This window comes from Drosophila ananassae, chromosome 3R (genome assembly GCF_017639315.1).
Source record: "Drosophila ananassae strain 14024-0371.13 chromosome 3R, ASM1763931v2, whole genome shotgun sequence".
In the NCBI taxonomy this organism is placed as follows: Eukaryota; Metazoa; Arthropoda; class Insecta; order Diptera; family Drosophilidae; genus Drosophila; species Drosophila ananassae.
The window spans coordinates 809,745-829,103 of record NC_057930.1 but is presented as its reverse complement, the minus strand read 5'-3'; the positions used below and the strand labels follow the sequence as shown (position 1 = coordinate 829,103).

Sequence of the window (19,359 nt, the reverse complement as noted above, 5' to 3'; positions counted from 1 at the left end):
TATAAGTTAACTAAACTACAAGCAATAGGATTAATTTATAAATTGGCTTTGTTTAAGAATGAAATTGATGTTTCGATCATGGGTCAAAGACTATAGCCAAAGGATGAGACTAAGCGGAACATTTTTTGTAGAAAAATCACTTCACTTCGTCCATTATAATTTATCTTTTATTATAAATATTATAATTGTGTAAGATCTATTAAAAATTTGTACGCGGTTTGCTACGGATTGTGCAGTGCCATATTTGGGTGAGCATTAAATACATGTGCTCTCGACTAACACTAAGTGATCTGCTTTTTGCTCAGTTGCTCGTGTCGGGCATTTCGAGCAGCTCAGGATGGTGGATGTAAATAGACACTTATTTGGAGGGATATCCGATGTGTAGAGAACGAAGAGAATGGGACCCTGTCCTTAATACTGTTCATAGTTACCGAGCGTTTTCGGGAGCTTTATTTAATGTTCCAAATCTAGGCTTTAATAAAAAACAAGGACCTTTAGATTTCTATGTAAATTGGAGGGCCGGAAAAATATTTTAGTCTCTGATATACAGAGAAATAGATAATATATATATAGCTATAATATATAGATAAATAAATAGAACGCATTTCTTGAAAAATTTGGATAGACATGAATTACACAGTGTTACAAAAAAAACAAAAGTGAATGAAATTTTGAAGTGACATAGTAGGAATGGTTTATTGGGTCGAGTATCTCACAAAACCATGTTTGAAACACCCCCTTAAAATCTTGATTTATGGTTAAAAAACCGTTTTTCGGGACTTCTATGCGCTTAAAAATTTTTTTCGTTTTTTTCAACCGATTTAAAAATTTTCGGTGTTTTTTAATAGTTAAATGTTGTAGCTTTTAAAAAAAATATATCTTTGATTTTGTTAAACAAAAAGGACAAAATTTTTACACCTGAAACTGAAGTTTTCGACTTTTATTCGTGTTTTTCGGATTTTGACGCCAGTTTTTCGGTACAATTTACAAAAATTCTGTATTTTTTGCCACATATCAATGTTGTCTCATTAATTCTGAATAAAACGGCTCAATTTAATAAAAAATAATTAAAATTGGTGAAGTTATAACGCTTTTCCCAAAAAAAGTCAATTCAAACCTAGCGAGCGCTCCGGAGTAACAATGTGTATAAGAATAAGAGATATTACTTTCTTCTGACAAAAATTCTGTCATTTATGCCACATATTAATATTGTCTCATTAATACTGAATAAAACGAGACAAATTTCATTAAAAAGTAATAAAATTGTTGAAGTTATAACGCTTTTCCCAAAAAAGTCAATAAAACCATGGGAGCACTAAAAGAAGAAGAGCATATTCCTGTCTTATACACACAGGTACTCCATGGCGGTGACTTATTATACCCTTGCAGAGGGTATTATAATTTTGGTCAAAAGTGTGCCTGTTTGTACGCAAACTAGTCTCTCAGTTTTAAAGCTATCGAGTTTAAACTTTGCAGACACCCTTCTTTCCTTTGCAGGCAGTATATAAGTCGGAACGGCCGGGATAGGTAGACTATATCCTATAGCTGCCATATATATTATATATATATATATGACGGAGATCCCTCAAAAGTTTCCATATTTCCAGTCAGTTTGCACAGCAAGTTCTGCTCGTTGCAAGAGACGCTTCCAAACTGACCTGCGTAACACAGAGTTCTGTCTCATTTCATCATTTCTGCAAAGTCTATTGCCATCTCTGTTACTTGCATTCAGTTCGCGCTCTCCGATCAGACCATGCTCAGCAGCAGAGTGTGTCCCTTTTTCTCAGCTACTGTGCATTCTAAAACTACTAGACAATGTGTCGCCACACCAAAGCTGTACGCACATGTACAATGGGCAAACTAACCATTCTACGACATGTACAATGGGCAAACTAACCATTCTACGACACGGCCTTCCTGACAACTCACACGTCCTCGTGTGTTTAGTTTTCAATACCACGAGACTTAATTTCTCTTTAAACTTTTCTTTATTCTTAAACAGATATTTTTTTCTTTCTTTTTACTTCATGTATTGGACAAAAGCTTTCAAAATAAAAATCACTTACATAAATATCAAATCTTCTGTATTCATTACATTTCTTCAATTAAACATAATCTTATAATTCATTTTGTTATTCTTTAATAACATTATTCTCTTTTGTAAAATAAAACCTTTGTGCATTTCCTTTGGCACATTTTAACAATTGTGTAATTCCTTTTACACGTCTTACGATATAACATTAGTGTAGTTCCTTTAACACTTTTTAACATTTGTGTAGTTCCTTTAACACTTTTTAACATTTGTATAGTTCCTTTAACACATTAAAATAACATTAGTGCAGTTCCTTTAACACTTTACAATAAAATTAAATTCTTTTTCGGAATAGAGATACTATACGTTAATTTATGCCCCCCCTTTTTTTTTTATGAATCTCTTTCTTCATTGTCAGACGCATTTTCCATCATGCCGTCTCTGTCTTCGTGTATTAACTGATTATTTGGCAAAGCTCTTAAGAATTCATGGGAATATTTGTAAGTTCGCTTGCTTGTTAAAGACTTTAACAGATATCTATCTCCATCTAGTATTTTGACAATCTCAAACGGCCCTTTAAATTTAGGGTCAAGCTTATTTAGATGACGCTCCTCGTTCTTAAGCAAAACATGATCGCCTAAACTATGTTTAACAATTTTCGCCTTATTAATATCAAACCTGCACTTATCATATCGTGCGCCGTCTTCCATATTCTGTTTTGCTTCTTTTCTTAGATTTTCTCTGTCTATTTTGTCATCAACTTCCTCATCTATTGGTAGTAAGCCAAAAGGTCTAGCTTCTTTACCAATTAACAATTCTAATGGGCTAAACTTAGTTACTCTATTCGCCGTACAATTCATTGCCAATTGCACCTCGGCCAACGCATCCTGTCACGACCTCTGACCGGTTTCCACAGCCGTCAACATACTTTTGAGTGTGCTCATTACTCGCTCGACCTGACCGTTGGCCCTACTCGCACCGGTGGCAATTAAATGCAAATTAATTTTTTGAGAAGAACAAAACTCACGAAAATCTGAACTTGCATAACAACAACCTTGATCCGCTATAATACGGGTAAGCAAGCCAAATAAAGAGACAACTGATCTTACGTCCTTAACACAACTTTCCGTATCTATTTTCAAAGTGTGGTAAAAATAAACAAATTTTGTAAATGCGTCTATTAAAACAATAACATATTCTTTTAAGTCGTTTTTACCACTCAATTTTCCTGTTTGTCAATATGTACAGTGTGCCACGGAATATCTGTTTTAGGAATAGAATGTAACTCATTATTCCTGAATGAAAATGAATTCATTATTTCTTAATTTAGTTGATATTTCTAAAATCTCGCTATCACGCTGCTGTTCCGAAATTAACCAATTGTCGGTTACCTCAGTCAGATTTATTCGCTTCTCAGGTATCCTATTCTGACCACTATTTTCCACAGGTGTTTTATTTTGATCATTATTTTTCTCAGGTACTGGATTCCGAGATAGACAATCTACGTGCGCCATTCGTTCACCCTTTCTGTATTCTAAGTCGAACTCAAACGATTGCAAAAATCACCACCACCTTTGTACCCTCGGCGTTAAATAAAGTTTTGTGCGACTGGCCTTTAAAGAATTGCAATCTGTATATACGACAAATTTACGTCCCTGCAAGTAATGGCGGAAATATCGGACACTATTAACAACCGCTAGCGTCTTAAATTCATAAGAATGATATTTAGACTCGGCAGGAGACGTACATTTACTATAATACTCGACGACATGGGGTTTTTTGTCAATTTTGTGCAATAATATAGCTCCATAGCCGATTGAACTGGCGTCAGTATGAAACTCTATTGCGTATTGCGGGTCGAATATGATCAAAACGGGGGCCTGTGTCAACACTGATATGATTTTAGTTCGTATTTGCTCGTGGTCTGGTTGCCAGGTGAAAGTTGCAATCTTCTTTGACGTTAGGTGATACAAAGGCTTAAGCGTTTCCGAAAATTTTGGAACGAACTGTCTGAAATATGAAGCCAATCCAATAAATTGTCGTAACTGCGACACAGATTGTGGAGGCGGTAAATCAATTAATGCTTTTATTTTACGTGCGTTTGGCCTAATTTCCCCGTTGCTTATTTCGAACCCCAGATACTCTATACGAGTTTTAAGAAAGGAGCACTTAGTTACATTAAACGAAAATCCGGCCTTACTTAGTGTTTCTAGCACAGTACGCAACCGTTCCAACGCCTCTTCTTTGGTTTCGGCTATAACAAAAGGCATGGTCAAGAACTCGTACTGTCCTTCTGGCGTTACAAACGCTGTTCGCTCAATTGAATTTTCATGTACTGGAATTTGGTAGAAGCCACTAGCCATATCTAAGCTCGAAAAATATTTGGCACCGCGAAGCCTGGCAATCTGGTCTGCGATAAGGGGCAGACGGATACCTATCAGCAACGGTATTCTCATTTAATATCCTATAGTCCACACAAAGACGATCAGTGCCGTTTTTCTTCTTCACCAACATCATAGGGCTAGCGAAAGGTGAGGAACTTGGACGAATAACATTAGCTTTCAATAATTCATTAATTTTACAACGCACATGGTTTTTCTCTTCTTCACTTAGCCTGTAAGGACGTCGTTGCACCGTCTTCAGTGGATCTATTAAATTAATTTCCAACTGCCCTGTCGAGACTCGAGTTTTTGGAATACCGCTGAAAAACCAATCAGAGTAACACTTTAGGATATTTGTTAAGGCCATTTTATCGGATTCGACTAAATCAATATCAGCATTTAAAATATCTTTGTAATCAGTTACAGTCAAAACATCTACCCTTTTTGTTTTATAAATTTGGAATTTTTCGGCGTCTATTGTTACTCCAAAGCCCAAGCTAAGGATTTCACGACCAACCAACACATCGTATTTCAGATACTTATCCATAATTACGTGTAACAAAATTTCAAAGCAGTATTGTTCAATATTTATATTACATAATACTTGCTGAGTACTACAAATGGAATCATTACTTATACCGTTAAGTTTTACAATGTTATTTATTCTTTTTCCCTTAAATTTATCCACGACGCTTTCCTTCACTAAGGAGCGTTCAGCACCCGAATCAAAACAAAATGGAATAGACTCACCGGATGCCCTTATTATTCCAGTCGGTGGAGCTACTGTGCAGATATCTACCCGCTTCTCATACGTTCGGCCTTTTGGACAAGCAGATGCAAAATGTCCCAATTCGTCGCACTTAAAGCATTTAACGCTTGACCGATCCTTCGGTCCAGTCATGTTGCTGCCGCTGTGGATTTTCCCTTTGCTCTGGCCCTTTTCTAAGCGAGCACGGCATTCGGCGTATTTATGGCCACCCTTTACACAGTAATTACATTTCATCGGGGTCGGAAACTTGTACTTCTTGCGCTCCGAGCCAGTTGAATCGTCGTCCATACTGCGCTTTTTGAAAGAGTGTGCGTGTAGCTGTTGTTGTAGCTCATTGCGAGTTTTCACGTTGTTTGTAAAAATCCAGTGTGTCAACTTGTTATCTATTTGTGCCATGTGAGCCAGAGTCACAGATACCGCTATTTCTTCCAAATCCTTGGTTTTCCATTTTGACATAAGTAGCGTCACAATACGGCTACCGTATTCAGCGAAGCCCTCCTCCGGCTTTGGTCGACCATTCAAAACACTTAATAGCGTGGCGGCAGAAGTCTCAATTCCAACAAAGCGTTGTATAAATAGCTCCTTGAAGTGCGCCCAAGTGATGCCGGCAAAGCAAATTTGGGAAAGCCACTGTGATGCGCCGCCTTCTAGTGCCTTGCTTAGGGCAATCACCAGATTGCTACCCTCGAGCACGTTATCCGCAAAAATTAGGTCCACTGTTGAACACCAAGAGGAAGCATCTGCTCCAGCACTGTAAGGATTGAATTTTGGAAGAGTTACATATGACGCTTTTCCATCGGTTGGCGGTGCCCTTGGTGTCTGCATGTTTTTGATGATTTCCAGTAGGTTGCGGTTTTGCAGCTCCAACGCCAACAAATACGGATCGGTGGCACGATCAGTAGGCAAAGCAGATCCCACTTCTGATGACGGAGATCCCTCCAAAGTTTCCATATTTCCAGTCAGTTTGCACAGCAAGTTCTGCTCGTTGCAAGAGACGCTTCCAAACTGACCTGCGTAACACAGAGTTCTGTCTCATTTCATCATTTCTGCAAAGTCTATTGCCATCTCTGTTACTTGCATTCAGTCCGCGCTCTCCGATCAGACCATGCTCAGCAGCAGAGTGTGTCCCTTTTTCTCAGCTACTGTGCATTCTAAAACTACTAGACAATGTGTCGCCACACCAAAGCTGTACGCACATGTACAATGGGCAAACTAACCATTCTACGACATGTACAATGGGCAAACTAACCATTCTACGACATATATTATATATCCAAATATATATATCCAAGTATATACATCCAAATATTGGAAACAGCCCCAAGCATCTTTAAAAATAGAAAGGTTGTGCCATTTCCGATAGTTCAGTATGGCAGGTATAGGATATAGTCGGCCGATTCTTATGAAACATAGGATTAGATTGCCCAAAACGGAAACCGTAGATAGTCCCATCATTCTAGCTTCAAAAACAACAAAGTTAAGCCAATTATCCTAATAAAATTTTGCAAATCGGATAAGATTGCCCAAAATGCAATCTGTAGTAAGTCCCATCTTTCTAACTTAAAAAACATGCTACAGCATATGTTGGGCCAAGCAGCCACCAAAAAGTGCATTTAAAATAATCATAAAATGCTGCAGCTGTTGTTGTCAGCGTGTATTCTTCTCTGTTTTGTCTCCCAGTTTCGCATGCGCTTTATTGGTATTTGTAGCCAAGACCTACTACTCTAGATACACACTAGTAATTTGATCCAATACACATCAGCATGTCGCAATACAACCCACTAACCTATTAAGTACACCTAGTAATAATTAGCAATAAGCATAAAACAATATTCGACCTAATAACCCAGCACTAGTAGACGGCGCCGCAAGAAGCAAGCAAACCAAAGCAAGCAAAAAACCAGCGACCTAAGCCGAAATGCATGAACAAGCAGTACATGACCAAACAATCTGAGTCAGCAGACTCAGAGGTGGTTAACCCTGGCATTAACATTAGTTTTATCACGTCCATAACATTGACCTTCCTTAGATCTAAGTATGTATAATTTAGCATCTTATATAAGAATTGTTCTTCTGAAATAAAGATAGTTGCGAAATCAGAACCACTCGTCTCGTTACTCAGTGTTGAACCTCCGGCACTTAAAACTGACCTATATCACGTGATCCTGTGTCAAACGGGTCACAAGGTAGGACGCTCTACCATTATCTACTTCGCGTGGATCCAGTGTAACCGGACCACAAGTAGAATCCGCGGCATACCAGTTTACTTCGAGTGTTGCTCCCGTGAAACGGACCGCCAGTAAACCCCGCGTCATATCATTACTCCGAGTGTTGCTCCCTTGAAACGGACCACGAGGAGATCTCGCGGCATACCAGTCTAGCTCGAGTGTCGCTACCGTAAAACCGGACCACCAGCCGACCCCGCACTATCTAACCTACTTCGAGTGTTGCTCCCGTGAAACGGACCGCCAGTAGGCCCAGCTGGGAAGAAATCAGCCAACCCCCACAACCACCGGTACTTGAGGAAAACCACCCAGGACTTCAAGCACATCAACTCCAGCCTGATCATCGCAAGCACAGCCCCTTGCATAATTCAGGTAAATTTAGTCAGATTAGTTACATTCTTTGACTACGACTCCGGGACCTACCGTTACTCCCGCGAGTTCAAGTTTGACGTAGTTGCCGCATTACGCTCTACGGACGAACATTTGGTGACCCCGACGTGATCCCTTCTTAAAGGATCACACCCTGAACACAAGCCACACGGCAGTTCATTTATAAACAAAACCTTACATCGCAAACCCTTCCACGGCAACAATGGGATCAGAATCAGACCCTGTAACCACGATGCTCATCGATGAGCAAATTGAAACCAACATAGCCATCCAACGGCTAATAAAAAACTTCACTAAGGACTCCGCAGAGCGAAGGCTCAAGCCAGGATATTTCGAGGAGAGACTAAAACAGCTCACTCACGCATGGACCCAATTTAAAAGGAATGACGCCAAGCTTCGGGAGCTGGCACTAAGCCCAGAACACGAGTATTTCACAAAGGTAAAGGCGTTAGAAGAACTTGTGAACAAGTATGAAGCGATATTTGCCGATGGAATTCCATCAGGATCAGGCCCGTCACAAAAGCCCCGGAAAACAGGAGAAAATCTTGAGCCAAAGGCACAAGCTCAAGGAATCGAAGAAGACCCTCACTTAACATCTCTAAAACGAAGACATGAAGGACGGTTAGATGATATGGAAGACTTTCTGTGCAACCGCACTGAAGGACGGGACTTATCTACACACATCAGACAACACATGAGGGACTTATGGAAGGAAATCGTCACGGGATACCATGATCTCATCGATCTGGAGCCAACCTTAAAAAATGATGGACACACCGATGACAGATTCCAGGTGGTCCGAGCAGAGTATTTCTCATTTCTGAACGAAGAATCACAATCAACGTCGGCATCAACTCAAAAACCCACAATGGCTTCTCCGTTTGCAATACCACCAGTCGATATTCCCAAATTTGACGGAGACTACTTGAAGTGGCCACGATTCTGCGACATCTTTACAGAGCTGGTTCACAATCAAGACTATAGCGATGCGGTAAAATTCCGACATCTGGAAAATCATGTGATTGGAGAGGCTAAGAATTTAATCTCCACTACATTTGGAGGACACGCCAGTTATCAAGACACCTGGCAACGATTAAAGGCAAGATATCAGAATGAAAGGATTCTCATCAAATCAACACTGGCCACCTTGTTTGCCCACCCAAAAACTAATGGATCAGCAGATCAGCTGCGTAGCTTACATGATGCGGTGCTTAGGACAATTACCGCCCTTCACGCCCTCAATATATCAACAGTAGGGTGGGATCCGATCCTAATACACATTATCGAAGAAAAATTAGATTCCCATACCCTATCTTGTGTAGAACTCGCCATCACAAACCCAACGTGCCCACAATCATTAAAACAAATGCTTGACCATTTAGAGCGGCAAGCAACCAGCCAAGTTACGCTACAAAAGACAGCGGCCAATAATGGTTTTCGCTCATCAACTCAAGCTACGGTTGAAAAATGTATTATATGCACTCATAGCAATCATCGACTTCAAACTTGCCAAAAGTTTTTGGACATGACTCCGAATGAAAGAATGCAAAGAATAACAAGGATGAATGCCTGCACCAACTGTTTATCCCTATACCATACAGTAAACTCATGCAAATCTAGGTTCTCATGTCATGTGTGCAGAAGGAATCATCACACAATGCTGCATAATACATCCACGCGAACAAGCGCATCCACAACCTGCCAAAGTACAGCACCTTATGTACTACTAGCAACCGCACAAGTAGAAGTCCAAGGTCCTACTGAGGCACGACACCCATGCCGCGCAGTATTCGATTCCGGATCACAAGTGAACTTAATTTCTCAGGAATTGGCAGACAAACTCGGAGTCCAATCAGCACCATCCGACCTTACGATAAGGGGCATAGGAGGCACAAAACAAGCGACCTCCCGAACAGTACTAAATATGTTCTCATTAACCACAAACTTCAAAACACAACTTGTGGCTTACGTACTACCAGAAATCATGACGAATCAACCATCTGAGTCAATTATGCGGCCAAAAAATATTCCACCAGAACTGCGTTTAGCAGATCCCAAGTTCAATCAGCCACAAGGGATCGAGTTACTGCTTGGGGCCGAGTGTCTCACACAACTCATCGAGCCGCTACATATAAACCTAGGACAAGGATAACCATTACTTCAACGGACCCCATTAGGATGGATTATATCCGGACCAGCAACAACCAGTTCTGTGGTTCACACAAATCCACCTGTAAGCAGTGCACTATCAACCATGGAGGAACCAAAAATCGATAAACTGCTCGAACAGTTTTGGAAGTTAGACACCCTCGATGAAAACAAAAGGGGTCTGACCACGGACGAGAAGTTATGCGAACAGCATTTTATAGAAAACATAGAAAGGAGGGCAGACAAAAGATTAAGTGTACGCTTACCATTTAAAGAAGATCCACAAACATTGGGAAATTCCCTCCCAATGGCTTATCGCCGTTTCTATGCATTGGAAAAGAGACTTCAACGGGATCCTGATCTCCAGAAACAATACGTACAATTCATGGATCAATACGAGGAACTAGGGCATATGACTAGATTAACAACCAAACAACTAACATCAAACCATTATGTCATTCCACATCATTGTGTACTAAAACCTGATAGTAGTACTACCAAACTCCGAGTTGTATTTGACGCGTCAGCGACAACGACAAGTGGAAAAAGTTTAAATAATCTATTACGGATTGGACCAACAGTTCAAAGCGAATTACTATCCATTCTCTTACGGTTCCGATCTTATCAATATGTGTTTACATCAGACGTAGAGAAAATGTACCGGCAGATTATGATACATCCAGATGACCGAAGGTTTCAAATCATATTATGGAGACGTAACCTCATGGAACCACTAAAATATTATCAACTAAACACTGTCACTTATGGCACGGCAACTGCTCCATACTTGGCCACCCGATGTTTGCAATACTTGTCGGACACAGCACCTGAGCATTTGTCCCAGGGTGCGGCTGCACTTCGACAGGGTTGCTACGTAGATGATTGTCTGACCGGAGGTCACACCATAGATGAAGCACTAATCAAGAGGGATCAACTAATACAACTTTTGGGAGAAGCGAAATTCAAACTAAGAAAATGGTGCGCAAACCACCCAGCGTTATTAGCAGACATTCCCGAAGAAGACCAAGAAATAACTCTTGATTTCAGCAATTTTACTGAACAAACCGTCAAAACGCTCGGAATTATTTGGGATCCACCCGGAGATTGGCTCCAAGGACGCGCGGCGACAGAAGACACTGGAGTCATCACTAAAAGAATTGTGTGTTCTAAACTAGCAAAAATCTTCGACCCTCTAGGATTGTTTGGTCCAGTGGTAACAACGGCAAAGATAAGGATGCAACGATTATGGGAGTTGAAGATCGACTGGGACACGGAACTGGGTTCAGAACTCACCCAGCAATGGCAAACATTCAGACATGATGTCCAAGTCCTGACAACAATAAAAATTCCAAGATGTGTACTACCAGCTGACACATCCGGAGGCATTCAATTACATGTATTTGCAGACGCATCAGAAGCAGCATATGGGGCAGTGGCATATTTGCGAGCAAGGGATAAGACAGGCAATATTATCACACGATTGCTATGTTCAAAGGCCCGAGTAGCGCCCCTGATGAAACAGACCCTGCCTCGCTTAGAACTCTGTGCAGCGGTATTAGCAGCTCAAGTCACAAACAGAGTAAAAACCGATCTTAACATAAGCCTAGAAGCAATACATTTATGGTCAGACTCAGAGATTGCATTAAAATGGATTAACGCCACTGCTTCGTCATTCCAAACGTTTGTGGCGAACCGAGTCGCCCAAATTCAAGAACTAACAGACCCAGAGTGGTGGAGACATGTAGCATCAACAGATAACCCTGCTGATATTCTCTCCAGAGGATGCACGGCAGCGCAATTAAGAGATTCAAGGCTTTGGTACGCCGGACCGCCATTCTTGGGGCAAGATCCCGAGTCCTGGCCTAAATTCCACTCAACAGGAATATACAATGCAAATGAAGATCAAGAAAGAAAGAAGGAGGCTGTTTGCAGCGTAGTCAATAAATCTGACGACTGGATGGAACATATTAACCACCATGGATCATTCGATACGATATTGCAGATAATAGGAAGAATGCGGCGATTCATTTTCAATTGCCGTAACCCAGAGAAGAAGAGAACGGGACCATTGTCACCAGGAGAGTTGAATGAGGCATTAGGAGTGATAATACGGGAAATACAGGCACAACACTTTCCAACATCCATGCTACAACTCAAGAAAACGAAAACTGTAGGGCCAAACGATCCACTACGTGCCCTAGATCCGTTTATAGACACAGACGCAATAATTCGAGTAGGAGGACGACTACAAAACGCAGCATTATCATATGACGCCACACATCCCATGTTATTATCTCCAACCCATCCATTGACAATACTCCTATTTCAATGGAAACATCAGCAACTGGCGCATTGCGGACCACAGGCGTTACTATGCAACGTTAGACAACGATTTTGGTCACTAAGAGGAAAGGAATTGGCTCAAAAAACAGTAAGCCGTTGTGTCAGATGTTGCCGGATTCGACCAAAATTGTTGAATCAAATAATGAGTCCATTACCAGCAGATCGAGTTCAACAACATAGACCCTTCAAGAATTGCGGAGTGGACTACTGCGGGCCCTTTTGGACTCACTATAAAATCCGAGGAAAACGACCACATAAGGTGTACCTAGCCGTGTTTTGTTGTTTTTCAACCAAGGCAGTGCACCTAGAGGTGGTAACCGATTTGACGACCCAAGCCTTCCTGGCAGCACTAAAGAGATTTTGCGGACGCAGAGGATTACCATCAAAAATCTATAGTGACAACGCAACAAATTTCGTTGGAGCCTATAACGAATTATCAGAAGTAAAAGAAGCAATCTTCACCGAAGAAGCACAAGCAATGATACACAAGACTTGCGCGAAACTGAGCATCGAATTCAAATTCATACCACCTCGGGCACCCCATTTCGGAGGCCTGTGGGAAGCCGCGGTAAAATCAGCAAAGCACTTATTGAAACGAACGCTATATACCGCCACACTAACTCATGAAGAACTCGAAACCATAGTCATTGATGTTGCCATTCTAAATTCTCGCCCGTTGACGTCTGTCTCTTCCAGCCCAAGGGATCTTACGGCATTAACGCCAGGGCATTTCCTGATCGGGGAACCTCTTACGGCATCACCCGACATTCACCAATCAAGACGACGCACAGGGTTACTCACTCGGTGGAAGCGCCTCGAACACTTACGAAAGGAATTTTGGACACGTTGGAGCCACGAGTACCTACACGAACTACAGAATCGATCAAAGTGGACAAGAAGTTGTAAGACGGTAAAGATTGGCGATCTAGTCATAATAAAAGAAGACAACATCGCTCCGTTGAACTGGCCCCTCGGACGTATCGTCGCAGTACATCCCGGGAAAGACAGCGAGATCCGAGTTGCTGAAATACGAACAACGGCAGGCAATATAACACCAGCTATACACCGACTGGCGGTGTTACCAATCAACGATAAGAAGGAGGAACCCCAATAATATCAAAACAAAAAAAAAAAAAAGAAAAAAAAGGGGAGGGGGAACATGCTTGTCCTCACAATGATACTCGTCTGGGTGATGCCCGGACTACCATTACCCATCTCCACAACATCAGAACTGAAGACCGTCAACCCTGTGGTCATCACTCCAATCAAAAATGAGACCGGGACCATCGTAGAAGCCACCGATAGGATAGCAGTCAAATCTGCGGAGTGGACACTCATCACATTCTTTGACCTCAGCCAATTGGCACAAGAAATTGAGACTGTAAAAAAGGGTATCCAATCCATAAAACAATGGTGCTCAACGGCATATGAGGTTTGCCCCACGATCATACAAACATTGCAGCAGGAGGTAGCAGAAATCCAAGATGCCGATCAGTTAATGCATCATCAACGGCAGAAACGCGGAGCACTGAACATCGTTGGAAATATCGCGAATGGTCTGTTCGGAGTACTCGATGATATGCCAGACGGATGGAAGAGATTATTAGCAAACTACGAGCCCAAGAAGGCGTCACACATAAAATAGTGGAGAACCAGACGTCAATTCTGGACACAACCATCAACATTATGAGGAGGACGACGATCGAAACTCAGAAGAGGATGCAGGACTTAGAAGCCAGTCTAGCCAGAATCAAGATAAGAAGCCATGCGGCGGATAGATATCTTCCGCATGCAGTCTCCGAATTGGTCGTCGTGGCAAATCACATTCGGCGGGTCCAGGATGCCGTATTGAACGTGTTAATCGGGGCACATGAAGGAAAATTAAGCCCTGCATTGGTGTCAGTGGAACAAGTAAAACAGGTGATCACAAAAATCCAAACACACCTGCCACCGGGAAGACGATTACCCATCACCAGTGAAACAGCACGAGACTTATATCGACTGGCGACCACTAGAGTACAAGAAACCGAGGATTTATTGATGTTTCATACAAGCGTTCCGTTAGTTGAAGAAGATGAATTCACAGTATATCGGATGGAGCCAAATAACGAGAGAAGGCCTGGTGATAACCAAGACGGAAACAGGATATCTAGCAATAGATGATCATCGGAAACACCACTTCGCGATCAATCAAGAACACCTTAGGCAGTGTATCAGCATGACGAACGGAATTAAGGTATGCGATTTTAAGCAGACGCTCTTTGGCCCGGACGCCCATCAACTCCCGTGTACAATGGCATCCTTAGCAAAACATCAGGCAGGAGAATGTAAGCCAGAGCCAATCAAGGGAACCAGTTATTGGGTTCAATTGACAGAGCAAAATGCTTGGATTTTTGTGACCACGAAACCAATAACAATGACTTATGTCTGCTCGGCCGAAAAGGATCAAGTCATCATCGACGGCGTTGGAAAAATGACAATCAGGCAAGATTGTGTGATCCAAAGTCCGACCATCACGTTATTAGGACGAGCGCAAGTTAACTCATCAGGAACAGTAAAGATGTCAGGAGGTTATGTGCACGAGTGGCCATCACAGGAAAAAATAAAGACAACAGAAGGTCAATTGGAGTCAACGTTGGATCAGCTAGACCGACTACATGCAGAGGTGCAGGGATTAAAAACATGGACGAAGCAGGCACAGGAGGATGTGGACAGCGAGACAGACTGGAATCTGGCGCATCAATACTCCGGAGTAATAATGTTAGGAATAGCAATCCTCGTAGCCGCATGGGCAGGATATACACGGTGTGTCTGGAAAGACACCTCAGCAACCAACCAGAGGACGATACCAGCCCAAGGAGAAGGGTTCCAGCTGATCGAACAACATCTAGCAGCAGTAACACGGGATGGACATCACAGGAGATTCGAAGTCTACGACCCAGGGACGTCTCAGTAAAAGGCAAGCAAAAAAAAAAAAAAAAACATAGTTATAAGGAAAATTTATTAAGTTAAGAAGCATCGCCATCAATGGTACCCATCGAAGAGTGACCACTATCAGTAGAAAGGTTGTCATCACTATCCCAAGCCGAACGACGACTAAGGCGCCTCCGGGCGATTCGGCCAGCTGGACGGAACTGCACGAGAATCAGGTCGCGATCCTCCATCCCTAGAGAGGCAGGGGTACCGCGGCGAGGCATGATGCGGCCAGCGTACCAGAAGTGGACATCGGAGGTACGCAATCGAAGACTGCGACAATATTCATCCATAAATTTCGATATGCAGGAGTCCCGTTCGTGATAGGACCATTTCGTGCGACCATAATACGGACCAATAACCTGAAAGAAGAGCAACGACATGATCGACAGAAATACTGAAAGTGGTTCACAAAATGACATAACAGCCTCTATTATTGAGTACCTCAATGGGGGGGGAGAATGTTGGCACCTATTGCCAAGACCTACTACTCTAGATACACACTAGTAATTTGATCCAATACACATCAGCATGTCGCAATACAACCCACTAACCTATTAAGTACACCTAGTAATAATTAGCAATAAGCATAAAACAATATTCGACCTAATAACCCAGCACTAGTAGACGGCGCCGCAAGAAGCAAGCAAACCAAAGCAAGAAAAAAACCAGCGAGCTAAGCCGAAATGCATGAACAAGCAGTACATGACCAAACAATCTGAGTCAGCAGACTCAGAGGTGGTTAACCCTGGCATTAACATTAGTTTTATCACGTCCATAACATTGACCTTCCTTAGATCTAAGTATGTATAATTTAGCATCTTATATAAGAATTGTTCTTCTGAAATAAAGATAGTTGCGAAATCAGAACCACTCGTCTCGTTACTCAGTGTTGAACCTCCGGCACTTAAAACTGACCTATATCACGTGATCCTGTGTCAAACGGGTCACAAGGTAGGACGCTCTACCATTATCTACTTCGCGTGGATCCAGTGTATCCGGACCACAAGTAGAATCCGCGGCATACCAGTTTACTTCGAGTGTTGCTCCCGTGAAACGGACCGCCAGTAAACCCCGCGTCATATCATTACTCCGAGTGTTGCTCCCTTGAAACGGACCACGAGGAGATCTCGCGGCATACCAGTCTAGCTCGAGTGTCGCTACCGTAAAACCGGACCACCAGCCGACCCCGCACTATCTAACCTACTTCGAGTGTTGCTCCCGTGAAACGGACCGCCAGTAGGCCCAGCTGAGAAGAAATCAGCCAACCCCCACAACCACCGGTACTTGAGGAAAACCACCCAGGTCTTCAAGCACATCAACTCCAGCCTGATCATCGCAAGCACAGCCCCTTGCATAATTCAGGTAAATTTAGTCAGATTAGTTACATTCTTTGACTACGACTCCGGGACCTACCGTTACTCCCGCGAGTTCAAGTTTGACGTAGTTGCCGCATTACGCTCTACGGACGAACATTTGGTGACCCCGACGTGATCCCTTCTTAAAGGATCACACCCTGAACACAAGCCACACGGCAGTTCATTTATAAACAAAACCTTACATCGCAAACCCTTCCACGGCAACAATGGGATCAGAATCAGACCCTGTAACCACGATGCTCATCGATGAGCAAATTGAAACCAACATAGCCATCCAACGGCTAATAAAAAACTTCACTAAGGACTCCGCAGAGCGAAGGCTCAAGCCAGGATATTTCGAGGAGAGACTAAAACAGCTCACTCACGCATGGACCCAATTTAAAAGGAATGACGCCAAGCTTCGGGAGCTGGCACTAAGCCCAGAACACGAGTATTTCACAAAAGTAAAGGCGTTAGAAGAACTTGTGAACAAGTATGAAGCGATATTTGCCGATGGAATTCCATCAGGATCAGGCCCGTCACAAAAGCCCCGGAAAACAGGAGAAAATCTTGAGCCAAAGGCACAAGCTCAAGGAATCGAAGAAGACCCTCACTTAACATCTCTAAAACGAAGACATGAAGGACGGTTAGATGATATGGAAGACTTTCTGTGCAACCGCACTGAAGGACGGGACTTATCTACACACATCAGACAACACATGAGGGACTTATGGAAGGAAATCGTCACGGGATACCATGATCTCATCGATCTGGAGCCAACCTTAAAAAATGATGGACACACCGATGACAGATTCCAGGTGGTCCGAGCAGAGTATTTCTCATTTCTGAACGAAGAATCACAATCAACGTCGGCATCAACTCAAAAACCCACAATGGCTTCTCCGTTTGCAATACCACCAGTCGATATTCCCAAATTTGACGGAGACTACTTGAAGTGGCCACGATTCTGCGACATCTTTACAGAGCTGGTTCACAATCAAGACTATAGCGATGCGGTAAAATTCCGACATCTGGAAAATCATGTGATTGGAGAGGCTAAGAATTTAATCTCCACTACATTTGGAGGACACGCCAGTTATCAAGACACCTGGCAACGATTAAAGGCAAGATATCAGAATGAAAGGATTCTCATCAAATCAACACTGGCCACCTTGTTTGCCCACCCAAAAACTAATGGATCAGCAGATCAGCTGCGTAGCTTACATGATGCGGTGCTTAGGACAATTACCGCCCTTCACGCCCTCAATATATCAACAGTAGGGTGGGATCCGATCCTAATACACATTATCGAAGAAAAATTAGATTCCCATACCCTATCTTGTGTAGAACTCGCCATCACCAACCCAACGTGCCCACAATCATTAAAACAAATGCTTGACCATTTAGAGCGGCAAGCAACCAGCCAAGTTACGCTACAAAAGACAGCGGCCAATAATGGTTTTCGCTCATCAACTCAAGCTACGGTTGAAAAATGTATTATATGCACTCATAGCAATCATCGACTTCAAACTTGCCAAAAGTTTTTGGACATGACTCCGAATGAAAAAATGCAAAGAATAACAAAGATGAATGCCTGCACCAACTGTTTATCCCTATACCATACAGTAAACTCATGCAAATCTAGGTTCTCATGTCATGTGTGCAGAAGGAATCATCACACAATGCTGCATAATACCTCCACGCGAACAAGCGCATCCACAACCTGCCAAAGTACAGCACCTTATGTACTACTAGCAACCGCACAAGTAGAAGTCCAAGGTCCTACTGACGCACGACACCCATGCCGCGCAGTATTCGATTCCGGATCACAAGTGAACTTAATTTCTCAGGAATTGGCAGACAAACTCGGAGTCCAATCAGCACCATCCGACCTTACGATAAGGGGCATAGGAGGCACAAAACAAGCGACCTCCCGAACAGTACTAAATATGTTCTCATTAACCACCAACTTCAAAACACAACTTGTGGCTTACGTACTACCAGAAATCATGACGAATCAACCATCTGAGTCAATTATGCGGCCAAAAAATATTCCACCAGAACTGCGTTTAGCAGATCCCAAGTTCAATCAGCCACAAGGGATCGAGTTACTGCTTGGGGCCGAGTGTCTCACACAACTCATCGAGCCGTTACATATAAACCTAGGACAAGGACAACCATTACTTCAACGGACCCCATTAGGATGGATTATATCCGGACCAGCAACAACCAGTTCTGTGGTTCACACAAATCCACCTGTAAGCAGTGCACTATCAACCATGGAGGAACCAAAAATCGATAAACTGCTCAAACAGTTTTGGAAGTTAGACACCCTCGATGAAAACAAAAGGGGTCTGACCACGGACGAGAAGTTATGCGAACAGCATTTTATAGAAAACATAGAAAGGAGGGCAGACAAAAGATTAAGTGTACGCTTACCATTTAAAGAAGATCCACAAACATTGGGAAATTCCCTCCCAATGGCTTATCGCCGTTTCTATGCATTGGAAAAGAGACTTCAACGGGATCCTGATCTCCAGAAACAATACGTACAATTCATGGATCAATACGAGGAACTAGGGCATATGACTAGATTAACAACCAAACAACTAACATCAAACCATTATGTCATTCCACATCATTGTGTACTAAAACCTGATAGTAGTACTACCAAACTCTGAGTTGTATTTGACGCGTCAGCGACAACGACAAGTGGAAAAAGTTTAAATAATCTATTACG

General features: G+C 42.5%; 1 protein-coding gene across 1 annotated transcript in view; it reads right to left on the bottom strand.

The window, feature by feature from the left end:
- LOC26514679 (lachesin) overlaps nucleotides 1–19,359 on the bottom strand; it is a 372,156-nt gene that overhangs the window by 67,227 nt on the left and 285,570 nt on the right.